This window comes from Chlorocebus sabaeus, chromosome 16, assembly GCF_047675955.1.
Source record: "Chlorocebus sabaeus isolate Y175 chromosome 16, mChlSab1.0.hap1, whole genome shotgun sequence".
Classification (NCBI taxonomy): domain Eukaryota; kingdom Metazoa; phylum Chordata; class Mammalia; order Primates; family Cercopithecidae; genus Chlorocebus; species Chlorocebus sabaeus.
The window spans coordinates 45,836,194-45,852,447 of record NC_132919.1 but is presented as its reverse complement, the minus strand read 5'-3'; the positions used below and the strand labels follow the sequence as shown (position 1 = coordinate 45,852,447).

The window sequence follows — 16,254 nt, the reverse complement described above, 5'->3', positions numbered from 1 at the left end:
AACGGAACCAGAAAAGTTGTGTGAATTTCCAAGGTTTAATGTCCAAGGGGATGTCTTCTTGCCTTAAATATAATTATTAATATTATTATATTCAGCTTTAAGCAACTACATACTACTTGGTGCTGCTCATTATTATTGGGGATAGAAGATGTAGCTGTAAGTTAGCTAAATTTGTTAAGAATTAAGTCTGTGCCAAGTACTCATAATAAGTCTTTGTGATATTAACTCATGAAAACCAATTTGAAGTAGGCAGTCCTATGATCATTTTTAAAGATGAGTAAACTGAGTGTAAACCAAAAGGTTAGGATTATAAAGGTTAAAGTTATAACTGATTGTTGTACACAACCACTTTTGAGCTAGCCATGCATGAGAAACAAGACAGACTTTTGCAAGAACAAGTCATGATAACAACTATGATTTTGAGGTGTCATGTAAGCAACACAGATGACAGGTGCTTTACATCAAATGCTACCCGTAGAAGCAAGCTCTGCTTTTCTCACTATCTGGACCAGATAAGGTAGCAGCAGCATGGTGTGATAGAGGGCACTTGAGCTATGGAGTCAGCACAGAATTTCAATTCTACCTTTGCTCTCACTTGAGTGATCTTCAGAAAATTACTAAAATCTTGAGGACTCAAATTCCTCATATTTCTAATTGGGAGAGTGATAAATATTTCAAATGATAGGTGGACCAATTGCATAGTTCATTCACATACTTGGAGCTCAGCAAATATATGTTTTTTTCTACTTATACTTAATTTGATTCCAAAATTTTACTGGTGTGGTAAATAATAAAAATGAGAATAAAGTATCCTTTTGACCAGTTTCTAAGCACTTTGAATCCTCCATTGTGGTTTTATGTCTGAAGTTGGTTCCTGCCAGGGGGTTCGTGGTCTTGCTGACTTCAAGAATGGAGCTGCGGATCCAGTGGCAGGAGCCAACTCTGGACACATCTTGGGGGCTCGTCTGGGATATCACCACACAGTGAGTACCACTGGACCCCTTTCATTTGCTATTCTGTCCTATTTTTCCTTAGAATTCAGGGGCTAAACACCGGGCACCTGTCGGCCAGTTAACAACGAGCAGTGCGGCTGCCAGACTAAAGACATGGGTGTCAGGCTTTCTGGGAAAGGGCTCTCTAAAAACCCCCAACTGTCTGGAGTCAGGAGTGCTGGTTTGCCTGGGTCCAGCTTCTGCTTTTCCTGCACTTCTGGGCTGAGCTGAGGGTCAACAGAGAGGAAAGCCATTCAGCTCCAGGGTCCCCACAAAAAGTTGGTTGACCCTGCAGCCATCAGTGGAGCTCTCAAAGTTACTTGCTCAAGCAAGACTCGCCCATCTATCCTATCTATCCTGACCTTGTCTCCTGGGTCCTAACACCTATCAGACAAACTTCTTCCTGCCTCTCTTCTCCGAGGCTAGTCCTGCTTCTAAAAATCACTCCCTGTCCCTGGTGCTCTTCTAGTTTCTCCTATAAGGATGATTTCTAATATAAATTTTGGGACTCTGTTCCCTTCTTTAGGCACCCAGGCTCACCAATCAGAAAGACATAATTTTTTTCCCAAAGCTCCATTGGGGGTCACTATATGGAATTTTAAGAATCCTCCTCAGACTAGCAGGCCTAACGGAGGCTATTCCCAAAGCTAGACTATGGGGAGCCTCGGAAATTATAAACTCCAAAATTGGGGGGATATCCTTCCTATTCATATGTAAAGTGAGGACAAAAGGCATCACTCTTCCAACCCTGGAGATCCCTTCCCTCCCTCAGGGTGTGGGCCTACACTCCATTTTGAGGCATACCATCTTTACAGGACAAGGGTAAGTTCCCAATACCAACAGGAGAAAATGCTTATGACTCTAACTAACAGGTTTTCGAGAATGTGTGGTTAAGGGCCACTAAATCTGACCTTTCTCTATACTCTTTGTGGTTTAAGAGGAAAGGCAATGGTGCAAGTTTTCGAGAATGCATCAGTAAGGGCCACTAAATCTGACCTTCCTCAGTCCTCTTTGTGGTCTAGGAGGAAAACAAGTGTTTCTGTTTTTGCTTCAGTGAGTGCAACTATCCCTAACAGCAGGGTCCAGGGACTGTTGCAGGGTCTTGGGTGGAAAAAAAAAACCAGACCAAAACTGTGGGCATTTTTTTCTTTCTGTTTTAGATGGGAAACATTCAGGTATCAACAAGCTCACCCCTGAAATGCATCCTAAGCCATTCGGGCCAATTAGACCCGCAAACCTTGAAAAGGAAGCAGCTTATTGTTTTTCTGCACTAAGGCCTGGCCCCAATGTTCTTTCTCTGATGGGGAAAAATGACCACCTGAGGGAAGTATAAATTATAATACTATCCTGCAGCTTGACCTTTGCTGTAAGAAGGAAGGCAAATAGGGTGAAATACCTTATGTCCAAGCTTTCTTTTCATTGAGGGAGAATCCACAACTATGCAAAGTTTGCAATCTACATTCCACAGGAGGACCTCTCAGCTTACCCCTGTATCCTAGCCTCCCTACAGTTCCCCTTCCTATTAATGATGAGCTTCCTCTAATCTCCCCCACCCAGAAGGAAACAAGCAAATAAATCTCCAAGGGACCACAACCCCCCCACCAGGCTATCAGTTATGTGCCCTTCAAGCTGTAGGGGGAGGCAAATTTGGCCCAACCTGGGTACACGTCCCCTTCTCCCTCTGATTTAAAGCAGATCAAGGCAGACTGGGGGAAGTTTTCAGATGCTCCTGATAGGTACATAGATGTCCTACAGGGTCTAGGGCAAACCTTCAACCTCACTTGGAGAGATGTCATGCTATTGTTAGATCAAGCCCTGGCCTTTAATGAAAAGAATGTGGCTTTAGCTGCAGCCTGAGAGTTTGGAGATAGCTGGTATCTTAGTCAAGTAAATGATAGAATGACAGCTGAAGAAAGGGACAAATTCCATACCAGTCAGCAAGCCATCCCCAGTATGGATCCCCACTGGGACCTCGACTCAGATCACGTGGACTGGAGTTGCAAACATCTGTTGACCTGTGTTCTAGAAGGACTAAGGAGAATTAGGAAAATGGCCATTAATTATTCAATGATGTCCACCATAACTTGGGGAAAGGAAGAAAATCCTACTGCCTTCCTCGAGCAGCTATGGGAGGCTTTAAGAAAATATACTCCCTTGTCACCTGACTCCCTTGAGGGTCAATTGATCCTAAAAGATAACTTTATTACGAAATCAGCCACATTTATCAGGAGAAAGCTCCAAAAGGTAGCCCTGGGCCCTGAACAAAATTTGGAGGCATTATTAAACCTGGCAACCTCAGTATTCTATAATAGGGACCAAGAGAAACAGGCCAAAAAGGAACAGTGATATAAGAGAAAGGCCACAGTCTTAGTCATGGCCCTCAGAAAAACAAACCTTGGTGGTTCAGAAAGGACAGAAAATGGAGTAGGCCAGTCACCCAGTAGGACTTGTTATCAGTGTGGTTTGCAAGGACACTTTATAAAAGATTGTCCAACAAGAAACAAGCTGTTCCCTCAGAGGACAAAGGTTCTCTGGGTCAGAAGCCCCCAACCAGATGATCCGACCACAGGACTGACGGTGCCCGGGGCAAGTGCTAGCTCATGTTATCACCCTCACCGAATCCTGGGTAAGTGTAACCATTGAGAGTCAGGAAACTGACTTCCTCCTGGACAATGGCGCAGCTTTCTCAGTGTTAATCTACTGCCCTGGACGGCTGTCCTCAAGGTCCGTTACCATTCAAAGAATCCTGGGACAGCACCTCCTCAGTTGTAATTGGAAACTTTGCTCTTTTCACATGCCTTTCTTGTTATGCCTGAAAGTCCCATACCCTTATTAGAGAGGGACATATTAGCCAAAGCTGGAGCTATTATCTACATGAATATGAGGAACATGTTATCCATTTCTTGTCCGCTACTTGAGGAGAGAATAATCTTGAAGTCTGGGCATTGGAAGGACAATTTGGAAGGGCAAAAAATGCCCACCCAGTTCAAATCAGGCTAAAAGACCCCACCACTTTTCCTTATCAAAGGCAATATCCCTTAAGGCCTGAAGCTCATAAAGGATCACAGGATATTGTTAGACATTTAAAAGTTCAAGTCTTAGTGAGAAAATGCAGCAGTCCCTGAAAGTTCAAGTCTTAGTGAGAAAATGCAGCAGTCCCTGCAACACCCCAATTCTAGGAGTACAAAAAATGAATGGTCAGTGGAGACAAGTGCAAGATCTGACTCATCAATGATGTAGTAATTCCTCTATATCCAGCTGTACCCAACCCCTATACCCTCCTCTCTCAAATACCAGAGGAAGCAGAATGCTTCACTGTTCTGGACCTCAAGGATGCCTTCTTCTGCATTCCCCTGCACTCTGACTCCCAGTTTCTCTTTGTCTTTGAGGATCCCACAGACAACACATCCCAAATTACATGGACGATCTTGCCTGAAGTGTTTAGGGATAGCCCTCATCTGTTTGATCAGTCACTGGCCCAAGATCTAGGCCACTTCTCAAGTCCAGGCACACTGGTCCTTCAGTATGTGGATGATTTACTTTTGGCTAAACAGCAGGCTACTCTAGATCTCTTGAACTTTCTAGCTAATCAAGGGTATAAGTCATCTAAATTGAAGGCCCAGCTCTGCCTATAACAAGTCAAATATTTAGGCCTGATCTTAGCCAGAGGAACCAGGGCCCTCAGCAAAGAATGAATACAGCCTATACTGACTTGTCCTCACCCTAAGACATTAAAACAGTTGCAAGCGTTCCTTGGGATCACCAGCTTTTGCTGACTATGGATCCCCAGATACAGTGAGATAGCTAGGCCACTCTGTACTCTAATCAAGGAGACCCAGAGAGCAAATACTCATCTAGTAGAATGGGAACCAGAGGCAGAAACAGCCTTCAAAACCTTAAAGCAGGCCCTGGTACAAACTCCAGCCTTAAGCCTTCCCATAGGACAAAACTTCTCTTTATATGTCACAAAGAGAGTGGAAACAGTTCTTGGAGTCCTTATTCAGACTCGTGGGACAACCCCACAACCAGTGGCATACCTAAGTAAGGAAATTGATGTAGTAGCAAAAGGCTGGTTTCACTGTTTACAAGTAGTTGTGGCGGTGGTCATCTTACTGTCAGAGGCTATCAAAATAATACAAGGAAATGATCTCACCATCTGGACTACTCATGATGTAAATGGCATACTAAGTACCAAAGGAAATGTATGGCTATCAGACCACCGCCTGCTTAGATACCAGGTGCTACTCCATGAGGGACTGGTGCTTCAAATACGCACATGTGTGGCCCTCAACCCTGCTACTTTTCTCCCAGAGGATGTGGAACCAATCAAGCATGACTGCTAACAAATTGTAGCCCAGACTTATGCAGCCTGAGAGGATCTCTTAGAAGTCCCCTTACCTAATCCTGACCTTAACCTATATACCACTGGAAGTTCATTTGCGGAGAATGGGATATGAAGGGCAGGTTATGCCATAGTTAGTGATATAACTACTTGAAAGTAAGCCGCTTCTCGCAGGGACCAGCACACAGTTAGCAGAACCAGTGGCACTTACCCAAGCCTTAGAACTGGGAAAGGAAAAAAGAATAAATGTGTACACAGGTAGCAAGTATGCTTATCTAATCCTACATGCCCATGCTGCAATATGGAAAGAAAGGGAGTTCCTAACCTCTGGGGGAACCCCCATTAAATACCACAAGGAAATCATGGAGTTATTGCACACACTGCAAAATCCCAAGGAGGTGGCAGTCTTACACTGCAAAAACCATCAAAAAGTTGAAGGAGAAAAGGCAGAAGGAAACCATTGGGTAGATGCTGAGGCCAAAATTCCAAAATTGCTGCCAGGCAGAACCTCCCATTAGAAATACCTATGGAAGGACCCTTGGTATGGAACAACGCTTTCTAAAAGATTAAGCCCCAGTATTCCCTGACCGAAACAGAATGGGGACTTTCACGGGGGCATAGTTTTCTCCCCTTGGGGTGGTTAAGGACAAAAGAGGGAAAGGTATTCATACCCAAAGCCAGCCAGTGGAAAATACTTAAGACCCTCTACCAAACTTTTCATACAGGTATTGAGAACCCTCTTCAAAAGGCCAAATCCGTATTTACAGGACCAAATCTCCTCCGGACCATCCGACAAGTAGTCAAAGCCTGTGAGGTGTGCCAAAGGGATAATCTCTTGGTCCATCATAAGGCCCCTCTGGGGGAACAAAGAATAGGGCACTATCCTGGAGAGGACTGGCAGTTAGACTTCATCCATATGCCTATGTCAAGGGATTTCAGTACTTTTTGCTCTGTGTTGATACCTTTACAAATTGGATAGAAGCCTTCCCCTGCAAGACAGAGAAGGCTTAGGAAGTGGTTAAAGTCCTAATTCATGAAATAATTCCTAGATTTGGTCTTCCCTAAAGCTTACAAAGCGACAATGGTCCTGTTTCTAGAGCCATGTAACTCAGGGAATTTCCAGGGCACTAGGGATACAATATCACCTTCATTGCACTTGGAAGCCACAATCCTTAGGGAAGGTCAAGAAGGCTAATGAAACACTCAAGAGGCACTTAAGGAAACTAACACAAGAAATTCATCTCCCATGGCCTACTCTCTTGCCCATGGCCTTGTTGAGAATCTGAAATTCTCATAAAATGGGGCTCAATCCATATGAAATGCTGTATGGACGACCTTTTCTCGCAAATGACCTCCTCTGAGTCATCCAAACAGCTCCATTCAGATGGCTTGTCCAATTCTCAGGGCCCCCCAAAATCATCACCTCCTCCCTGCTTAACAAACAGTCTGGGTTTTGTAATGGCAAACATACTCCCTGCATGACCATTCACTCCTGAACCCCCTGCAGCAGCACCCTCACCACTAGTGAATGCCTTCTCATCCCCAATTTCACTTACTCTCTAGAATGGTTCCTAGTAGATACAAAACGGTTTTTTTCTCCAATGAGAAAATAGAACACGGGGAGCCTCTCAGTTTGCTGCCAACACCCCTTTCCAGCTGCTCACTGGAGCTACCTTGGCAAGTACTCTAGGAGTATGGTAAAATGAAAACAACAAACTCACACACCTTTTTAATATATACAACCAGTTCTGTCTACCCAGCCAAGGCATATTCTTCTTATGTGAAACTTCAACATATATCTGCCTTCTCACCAACTGAACAGGCACCTGCACCTAGTCTTTCTAAGTCCCAACATTGACACTGCCCCAGGAAATCAGACCCTATCAGTGCCCCTCAAAGCTCAAGTCTGTCAGTGCAGGGCCATACGACTAATACCCCTACTTATAGGGTTAGGAATAACCACTGCTACAGGAACTGGAATAGCCAGTTTATCTACTTCATTATCCTACTACCATACATGCTCAAAGGATTTCTCAGATGGTTTGCAGGAAATAACAAAATCAATCCTTACTCTACAATCCCAAATGGACTCTTTGGCAGCAGTGACTCTCCAAAACCACTGAGGCCTGGACCTCCTCACTGCTGAGAAAGGAGGACTTTGAACCTTCTTAGGGGAAGAGTGTTGTTTTTACACTAACCAGTCAGGGACAGTATGAGATGCTGTCCAGCATTTACAGGAAAAGGCTTCTGAAATCAGACAATGCCTTTCAAACTCTTATACCAACCTCTGGAGTTGGGCAACATGGCTTCTCCCCTTTCTGGGTCCCATGACAACCATCTTGCTATGACTTGCCTTTGGGCCCTGTATTTTTAACCTCTTTGTCAAATTTGTTTCCTCCAGGATTGAGGCCATTAAGCTATAGGTGGTCTTACAAATGGAACCCCAAATGAGCTCAACTCACAACTTCTACTGAGGACCCCTGGACCAACACATTGGCCCTTTCACTGGCCTAGAGAGTCCCTCTCTGGAGGACACTACAACTGCAGGGCCCCTTCTTCATGCCTATCCAGCAGGAAGTAGCTAGAGTGGTCATCGCCCAGTTCCCAACAGCAGTTGAGGTGTCCTGTTAAGAGGGAAGGTTGAGAGGTGAGGCCAGTTGGACTTCCTGGGTTGAATGGAGACTTGGGGAACTTTCCTGTCTTACAAGAAAATTGTAAAATGCACCAATCAGTGCTCTGTAAAATGCACCAATCAGCGCTCTGTAAAATGCACCAATCAGGATTCTAAAAGTAGCCCATCACAGAGAGGATTGAAAAAAGGGCACTCTGATAGGACAGAAATGGAACATGGGAGGGGACAATAAGGGAATAAAAGCTGGCCACCCCAGCCAGCAGCAGCAACCTGACACAGTTTGATATTTCAATGAAACTCCATTTAAGCTCATTATTTCCTCAAAAAGTATGTTCTTTGTTTGTTTTGCATGTCTTATGTTTTGCCTTCCTAATACTCTAACATTTTAAAGCCACTTCTCACTATTGTTATTGAGTCTATAAAACTGTACCATACAGCTTTTACTTTGTATTATGTGAGTACATGTTCCTGGAATAGATGCCTGGACTTCATAATTTCAAAGTCTCAGAAAGAAGTCTTTCTCTCTTAACTCCTGTGCTATTTTGAAAAGGAGAAAGAACTGCTGAACAGGAGCTCGGGGTGATGGAGTAGTGGAAGACATATTGTAGCAAAATTAAATGATTCAGGAATATAAATCAGTTTATAATTCAACTAAGTCTTGAGGGAGTAATTTTTGGCACTGAGACAACTGCTGTGGATAGAACCACACCTGTATCTTATGGTATCACTCGCTTTATCTTTATTTTCTTCTCTCCACTTCTAGGCTAAATTTAGTTTATTTTCTGCAGCTTGTCTTATGGAATACCCTTAAATGGCATCAGGGTTCTCTCATAGGTGCATATTGTAGCCCATTAGTGCTTTGGGAGCCAGCAGGCAGAGGAGCAAAGGAGAGTAATAAGTCCTTATATAACACTGCAGTATTTGCTGTTCCCAACCGCTCTGTTCCTTGCTAAGGCAGTATGGGGAGCAGTTACCTCTACCACATACAGTCTGAATGTCTTAATCATTCTTGGAAAAACAATTTCAGTACACTCATTAGAGCCAAAAGAGTTCCACTTCTCCAAAGGGATTTTTGAAATGGGAACACTGAAGTAGAATCTGACAGAGGCAGAAAAGCTAGAGCCATTCAGAGGGATAAGAATAAAAACAAAGGCAGGGAGGATCTGGTTTAGATTCTGTCACTGGGAATGAAAGAAGCCCCCATTTGATCCAGGTTTTTATGACCATCATAACAGAAATAGCCACTTGAATATATAAAGATTTATTCCTATGTGTATAACAAAATGAAAATATTAATAGGCCATCTCTGAATAGACACCAGTCAGACAAAACTTCTTTTGTGATTATCTTTTTGGAGTTATAAGGGTAAAGATAAGAGGATTTTTGTACTGCTGGCCATGCTAAGGTAGACTATGATCAGTTCTAACAGAGCCTGCTTCAAGGATCAGATGAGTTTGAGACAACTTCTTGTAGTTTATAGATTAGGCAGAAGAGCAATAAAAAGTTTTCAATTCATCCTTCATCCCTAGACCACCGTATATTGCTGCTAGTAGCAGTACTGGGTGTAGGGCTCCAACCTCAGAGGCAATTAATATAGGACTCAGACTCATCAAGCAAACAATAAAGAAAAAGAACCCAGCAGTGTGACTCTTTGTTAAAAAGGAAGGTAAGATCCTTGAACGGTGTGCTTATACTGTTAGAATTCTCTCAAACTCATCCACTCTGGCACTCTCTGCCATATCTTTGCAAAATGACTATGAGTATTGCACACATAAAAAGTAGACTCACTAAAGAGTCTACAAAAGTAGACTCATTAAAATATATATATATATGTGTATACACATATACATATATATATACACACATACAAATATATTGTGTATATGTGTGTGTGTGTGTGTATACATATATATACATGAGAGAGTAACAGTCAAATCTAGGCATAGAATATCACAATATGTAGTAGCTAATATTGATCATAGTACTACAGAGATTTCCTTTTTTGCTTCCTACCCTCCTTCACTATCATACACATACATGCTAACGCATATATCAGTGATTCTTTTACTGGATCAGAGGAGGTAGTGTATACTTTGGGCATTCCCATCTAACAAGCACTGTATGGGTTGCCATGTGGCAGTTATACAACAAATAACACAGAATTTGGTGAATTGGGTGCATAAAGTTTTCTTTTCCTTTCTTTCTGTATCTTTCTTTCCTTCTTTGAGAAACTAGGACCAAGTTATCTCCATGGGATTCATGGACTTTTCTTGGGACTGAGGACTTACAAAGGAGGAGAAAAGGACAAGGCCATTCATAGTCTCTGATGAGGCCAAGGTATAATTTTAACTTTACACTAAAAAGAGTGGTATCACATTTTGTATTTATGCTGGTGAGGTATTTGTTTCCTCTATTGTTTATTAATATAAACAGGCATTTTAGAGTTTGAGACTTTATAGAGAAAAGGAATACAAAAGAAAACAGAAAGGAAATAGCATGCATTGGGCACATATGTTATAATGTTATGTTCTGGGTACATAATCTGTGTGTTTAAAAGAACTCTTAGATGATACTAATAACTAAGCTAAATCCTAACCTTAACCTTAACTTAATACCAGCATCAACACAAAACTTAGAGAACAAATAAGTTGGGCACACAATCTATTCCTATAAGCTTTCCAGATATGTTAGCTCATTCAATCCTACCAAAAGTTCTGTAAGATATTTCAGGTTGAATCCTTTTAAGGCGTAGGAAAGGTTGAGTAATTTACCTTAAGTCACATAATTATTGGAAGGTAGGTTTACAGGGTGAACTTAGAAGTCACTGACTTTTTATTTTAAAGATGGAGAGAATGAGATGAAATATGAAGGAAAAAGGCTTAGAGACAGCCAAAACTGGATCTCACATCACATGCTTGCTAAACAATGTTCTTTCTAAGCTACTATCTTCACTGGGGCCATTAAGTGCCTACAAAATTAAGTATGAAAGTATCAGTGGAACGTGAGAAGGAAAAAAGGTGGAGAAAATTTCACTTGCCACAAACAGCACTCAGGATTTTCACTCCCCTTCTTTCTTGCTATACAGGGTTACATAATCTAACCAAAAGAACTTCAAGAACTTTCAGTCACACCTATAATGTCCCTGGTAATGTTTTTATGTAGACTTTATGTTTTTTTCCTCCGCATTGCTTTTATTACCTGCTGAGTATTATTAGATTTTACACATTATTTGACATGAAACCTTGCCCTTGATGAAATGATACTTTCTTATGTTCTCTTGAAAGCTTGTAAGAATGAAAGCAGATTTATTATTCCATAGCTTCTATCTTTCTTGAATAAATCTGCATGAATACACTATAACTTTGGTCTTGAGAATGGAGTTTTTTAAAGAGAAATACAGATGGAAGAATATCATTTTGTCTTTTTATCTTTTATCATAGGCAAGCATATATCAGCAAAGAGTAATTCAAGAGGAGAAAGATTTTACATGAATTTTTTCATTGATTCACTTAGTAACTGGTAATATATTGACAATATATTATGTCTAATATTTGCCCAATATATATTATTAACAATTCAAATCTCACTATATCGTATTTCTCTATTTTTTTTAAATGGACTTTATTTTTTAACTTATGAATTATATGTGATTTTTAATATATGCATACAATATATAATGATCAATTCTGGATAACTGGGATATTCATCACCTTGTTTTTCTATTTACATTTGTAATTGAGGGGGTCTGGGGTCAATTTGCAGTACAACTTGAATAACTGTAGAAAATCTAATGGTGTGCATTCTGTATTACTATTTCTTGCTGATTTTGACTTTGATATGTTATCCTTATTTTTCCATTCTCTGTTTTAAAAATACATTCAGTTTTGTGTTCTTAATTACATTTATTTAAACTTTTTCAAATCCTTTTGGAAAATGAAGGACGACAGGCAGAGAGCTAGTTAATAAGCAAGCAAGGATGCTACATTTACTCGACGACGTTGTGTCAATCAGCCTGTTTTGTTTTTTTCAGTTTAAAGTGAGAAATTTCTTAAAGGGATTTAAACATTTTATCCTGTTTGGCATGGTTCCTAATACCTATAAAGTATTTCCTGCTTTCTGTTTTGAAACAAGAATGATAAATTGGACAAGGTCGATAGAACTGAACAGCTATGTATGTGTGACATTTTGCTGTCATGTCTTCAAATCTGTTTATATAATGTAAATTTTGCATTGTAGTTGAAAATAATTTATCTATTTTAATGCAGATGCAGATGTATTCAGTTTGACTGATTATTATTTCACTGTATACACTGATCAGTTATTTATGTTTGTAATCTTATTAGTGGCTTTTGATCCCTTTGATTTTTTTAATGGCGATTAAAAGATACTTGAAACATGTTGCAGTATCTTTCTTAAGTAGCCTAACAAATGTAATTAGTCAAATATTAAAGTTAACTCATAAAATTTGTGACTTACATAGAATAATCTTCAAAATAAAACTCTACTAATTTATAAGCTTAGGTATTAGTATAAACTAAGAGTTCTTTAGATCATTACTTTTTTTCAAAATACCTGATCAGGATGAATAATCAGAGAAGAAATATGTGAACTGGGGAAGGTTTTACTGTATGATATACACAAGATATCATCTGACTCTACCACAGTAAAATATACCAATTCTACTTTTACCCTCTCTAATACTAAGCAAAATATTTTAAGAAAACTCTAGCCTGAAATTGTAATTATACCATCAAAAAGCTAACCCTAATTCTAGCACTAATCTTAGCCAAAGTACTCATGCTAATGCTCAATCTATTTAAAGCCTCTTACTCTAGGAGATTAACATTTATTTTCATGCTAAAGTTGAATCCTAGCCTTACCCCTAACTGTACCCTTAATACCAGCATCAACACAAAAACCTGAAAAACAAGTAAGTTTTAACTCATATGTGAACTTTGACAGGTCAGGTGTTTTCAGGGTCACTTTGATGAGGAAGATCCTAAAACTCAGTGGGAAAGATTTTGGAGATAATGAACAATGTCTTTCCTGATACAGAAGTAAAGGACAGCGCATGGATGCCAAGCTTTGCTGTCCCTATCCTAATAATACCCCTTGCCCTGGTCTGGCCTTGACTCCCTAAAGGTAAACATTGCTGGCAAGTCATAAGACAAGAGAGGAAAATTATTCTCTGCTTTGGTCTCTATTATAATAAAGAGGTAGGGCTTGAGTTCCTAAGGACCAAGTTTCTTTCCCTAGAGGAAATATACTTTTTTAAATGTCACAACTTGTCAAAATGATTCATTCATTCCATATATATGAGATAATATAGACAAAGAATTTAGTATTTCAATGCTCCATTTTAATACTGAAGCGACTGATTACCAAAGAGACCACCTAACAATCATTCTGCTATCAAGAGAATACGTTTTCTTATTTTACTTCTCTGAGACTTTTATGTAATATATCAAATGTTATTAATCTCTGCCAATTGTTAATTTGAAATAATTAATGGGATATTTCACAGGATATAAGCGTAATTTTCTTAGTGTAGTTTATTTTTCTAAGCACATGGGCATGATATTCAAGCCATGGCTAGAAAAATTCTTTTTAAATTAGTTTCATTGAAAATTCATAGTACAGATATAACTAAAAAACATAGTATGATTAACTCCCAGATACTCTTAACTCGCTTCAACAATTATCAATCCGTGGTTAATCTTATTCAGTTAATTACATATTACTTACATGTTTTTATTCAAATTTTAGACATATCTGAACATATCTCTATAACTTAATGACTCCTGATTTTTAAAAATAGCTTAATTGAATAATATTTGAATATCATAAAATTCACCTATTTAAAATGTACAATTCAGTGGTTTTTAGTATATTCAGAATTCTGTTAGAATTACCACAATCTTATTTAAGAACATTTTCATCACTCCCAAAAGAAACCCCATAAACATTAGCAGTCACTCCACATTTTACTCCCACCTGCAATCCTAGGGAATCACTAATCTAGTTTTCTACATTTATTTTCCTATTCTGGACATTAAATATAAATTAAGTCATATTATATTTGGTCTATTGGGTTTGCTTTCTTTAACTTGGTATAATGCATTCAAGATTCATCCATGTTATATTATGTATCGGTACTTACTCCTTTTTATTATCTAACAATACCCCATTGTATGGATATACCACATTTTCTTTATTCATTCACAGTTGATACACATTTTGATTGTTTCCATTTTGTGGCTATTAGAAATAATGCTGCTTGAAATATTCATGTGCACATTTTGCATCGACAGATGTTCTCATTTCTCTTGGTCATGGAACTAAGAGTGAAATTGATGGGTAATATAGTAATGCTTTATTAAAAAAAAAGTTAAAAACATTTTGAGGAATGGCCAAACTCTGCCAAAGTTGTTGCATCATTTTACTTCCTCACCAGCAAAATACGTGGGTTCCAATTGCTCCATATGTTCATGAACAATTGTTATTGTCTTGTCTTTTTTACTGTAGCTATAATAGAATTTGTGGATTTATATCTTATTGTGACTTCGATTTATATTTCCCTAATGATTAATGAACATTTTTATGGGCTCATTGGTCATTTGTAAATCTTTATAGAGATATCTGTTCATACTTTTTGCCCATTTAAAAATTGGATTATTCCTCTTTTTTATTATTGAGTTGTAAAAATGTTTTACATGTTCCCTTCTCTGATACAATTTGCAAATATTTTCTCTTATATTTTGGGTTGTTGTATTAGTATGTTCTCACACTACTATAAATAACTATTTGAGACTGCAAAATTTATAAACAAGAGGTTTAATTGACTCACAGTTCTGTTGGCTGCACAGGTGTCCACTCCTGGGGAGGCCTCAGAAAACTTACAATCATGATGGAATGCAAAGGAGAAGCAAGTGTCTTCTTCACCTGGAGGTAGGAGAGAGAGAAAGCACAGAGGGAAGTGCTACACACTTTCAAATAAATAGATCTCATGAGAACTCTATCAAGAAAATAGCAAGGTAGAAGTCTACCCCTACAATTCAATTACTTCCCACCAGGCCCCTCCCCCAACATGTGGGGGTTACAATTGGACATGAGATTTGGGTGGAGACACAGAGCCAAACCATATCATTATGGCTCTGGCCTCTCTCAAATCTCACGTCTTTCTCACATTTCAAAACCAATCATACCTTCCCAATTATTCCCCAAAGTGTTAACTCATTACAGCATTAACTCAAAAGTTCAAGTCCAAAGTCTCATCTAAGACAAGGCAAATCCCTTCTGCTTATGAGTCTGTCAAATTAAAAACAAGTTAGTTACTTTCAAGATATAATGAGGGTAGAGGCATTGGATAAATGCTTACATTTAAAAAGGGAGAAATTGGGCAAAACAAAGGGGGACAAGCCCCATGCAAGTCTGAAACCCAGCAGGGAAGTCATTAAGTCTTAAAACTCCAAAATAATCCCCTTTGACCCTATGTCTCACATCTAGGTCACACTGATGCAAGGGGTGGGCTGCCAAGGACTTGGGTAGCTACACCCCTGTGGCTCTACAGGGTACCACCCCACCAGTTGATTTCATGGGCTGGCATTGAGTGCCTACAGCTTTTCAAGGTGCACAGGGCAAGCTGTTGATGAATCTACCATTCTAGGCTCTGGAGGACAGTGGCCCTCTTCTCACAACTCCACTAGAGAGTGCCCCAGTGGAGACTCTGGGAGCTTCAACCCCACATTTTCTGTCTGCCCTAGTAGACGCTCTCCATGAGGGTTCTGCCTCCAAAGCAGACTTCTTCCCGGACATCCAGGCATTTCCATACATCCTCTGAAATCCAGGTAGAGGCTCCCAAGCCTCCAACTCTTGCTTTCTATGCACCTGCAGGCCCAGCACTACGTGGAAGCCACCAAGGCTTGGGGCTTGCACCTTCTGAAGCCACAGCCCAAACTGGACCTTGGCTCCTTTTAGTCATGGGTGGAGCTGAAGCTAGAGCAGCTGGGATGCAGGGAACCATGTCCTGAGACTGCACAGAGCAGTTGGGCCCTGGGTCTGCCCCATGAAACCATTTTTACCTCCTATGCCTCTAGGCCTGTGATGGAAGGGGCTGCCTTGAAGGTATCTGAAATACCCTGGAGATATTTTCCCCATTGTCTTGGCTATTAACATTTGGCTCCTCCTTCTTATGAAATGTCTGCAGCAGTCTTAAATTTCTCCCTAGAAAATGGGTTTTTCTTTTCTACTACATGGCTGGGTTTCAAATTTTTCAAACTTTTATGCTC

General features: G+C 39.9%; 1 long non-coding RNA gene across 1 annotated transcript in view; it reads right to left on the bottom strand.

Annotated features, from left to right (window-relative positions):
• Positions 1–16,254, bottom strand: part of LOC140708656 (uncharacterized) — a 482,235-nt gene that overhangs the window by 218,152 nt on the left and 247,829 nt on the right. Inside the window, exon 2 of the long non-coding RNA XR_012088814.1 lies at positions 14,814–14,908. This is a non-coding gene — a long non-coding RNA (uncharacterized lncRNA). The remainder of the gene's footprint in view (positions 1–14,813; positions 14,909–16,254) is intronic.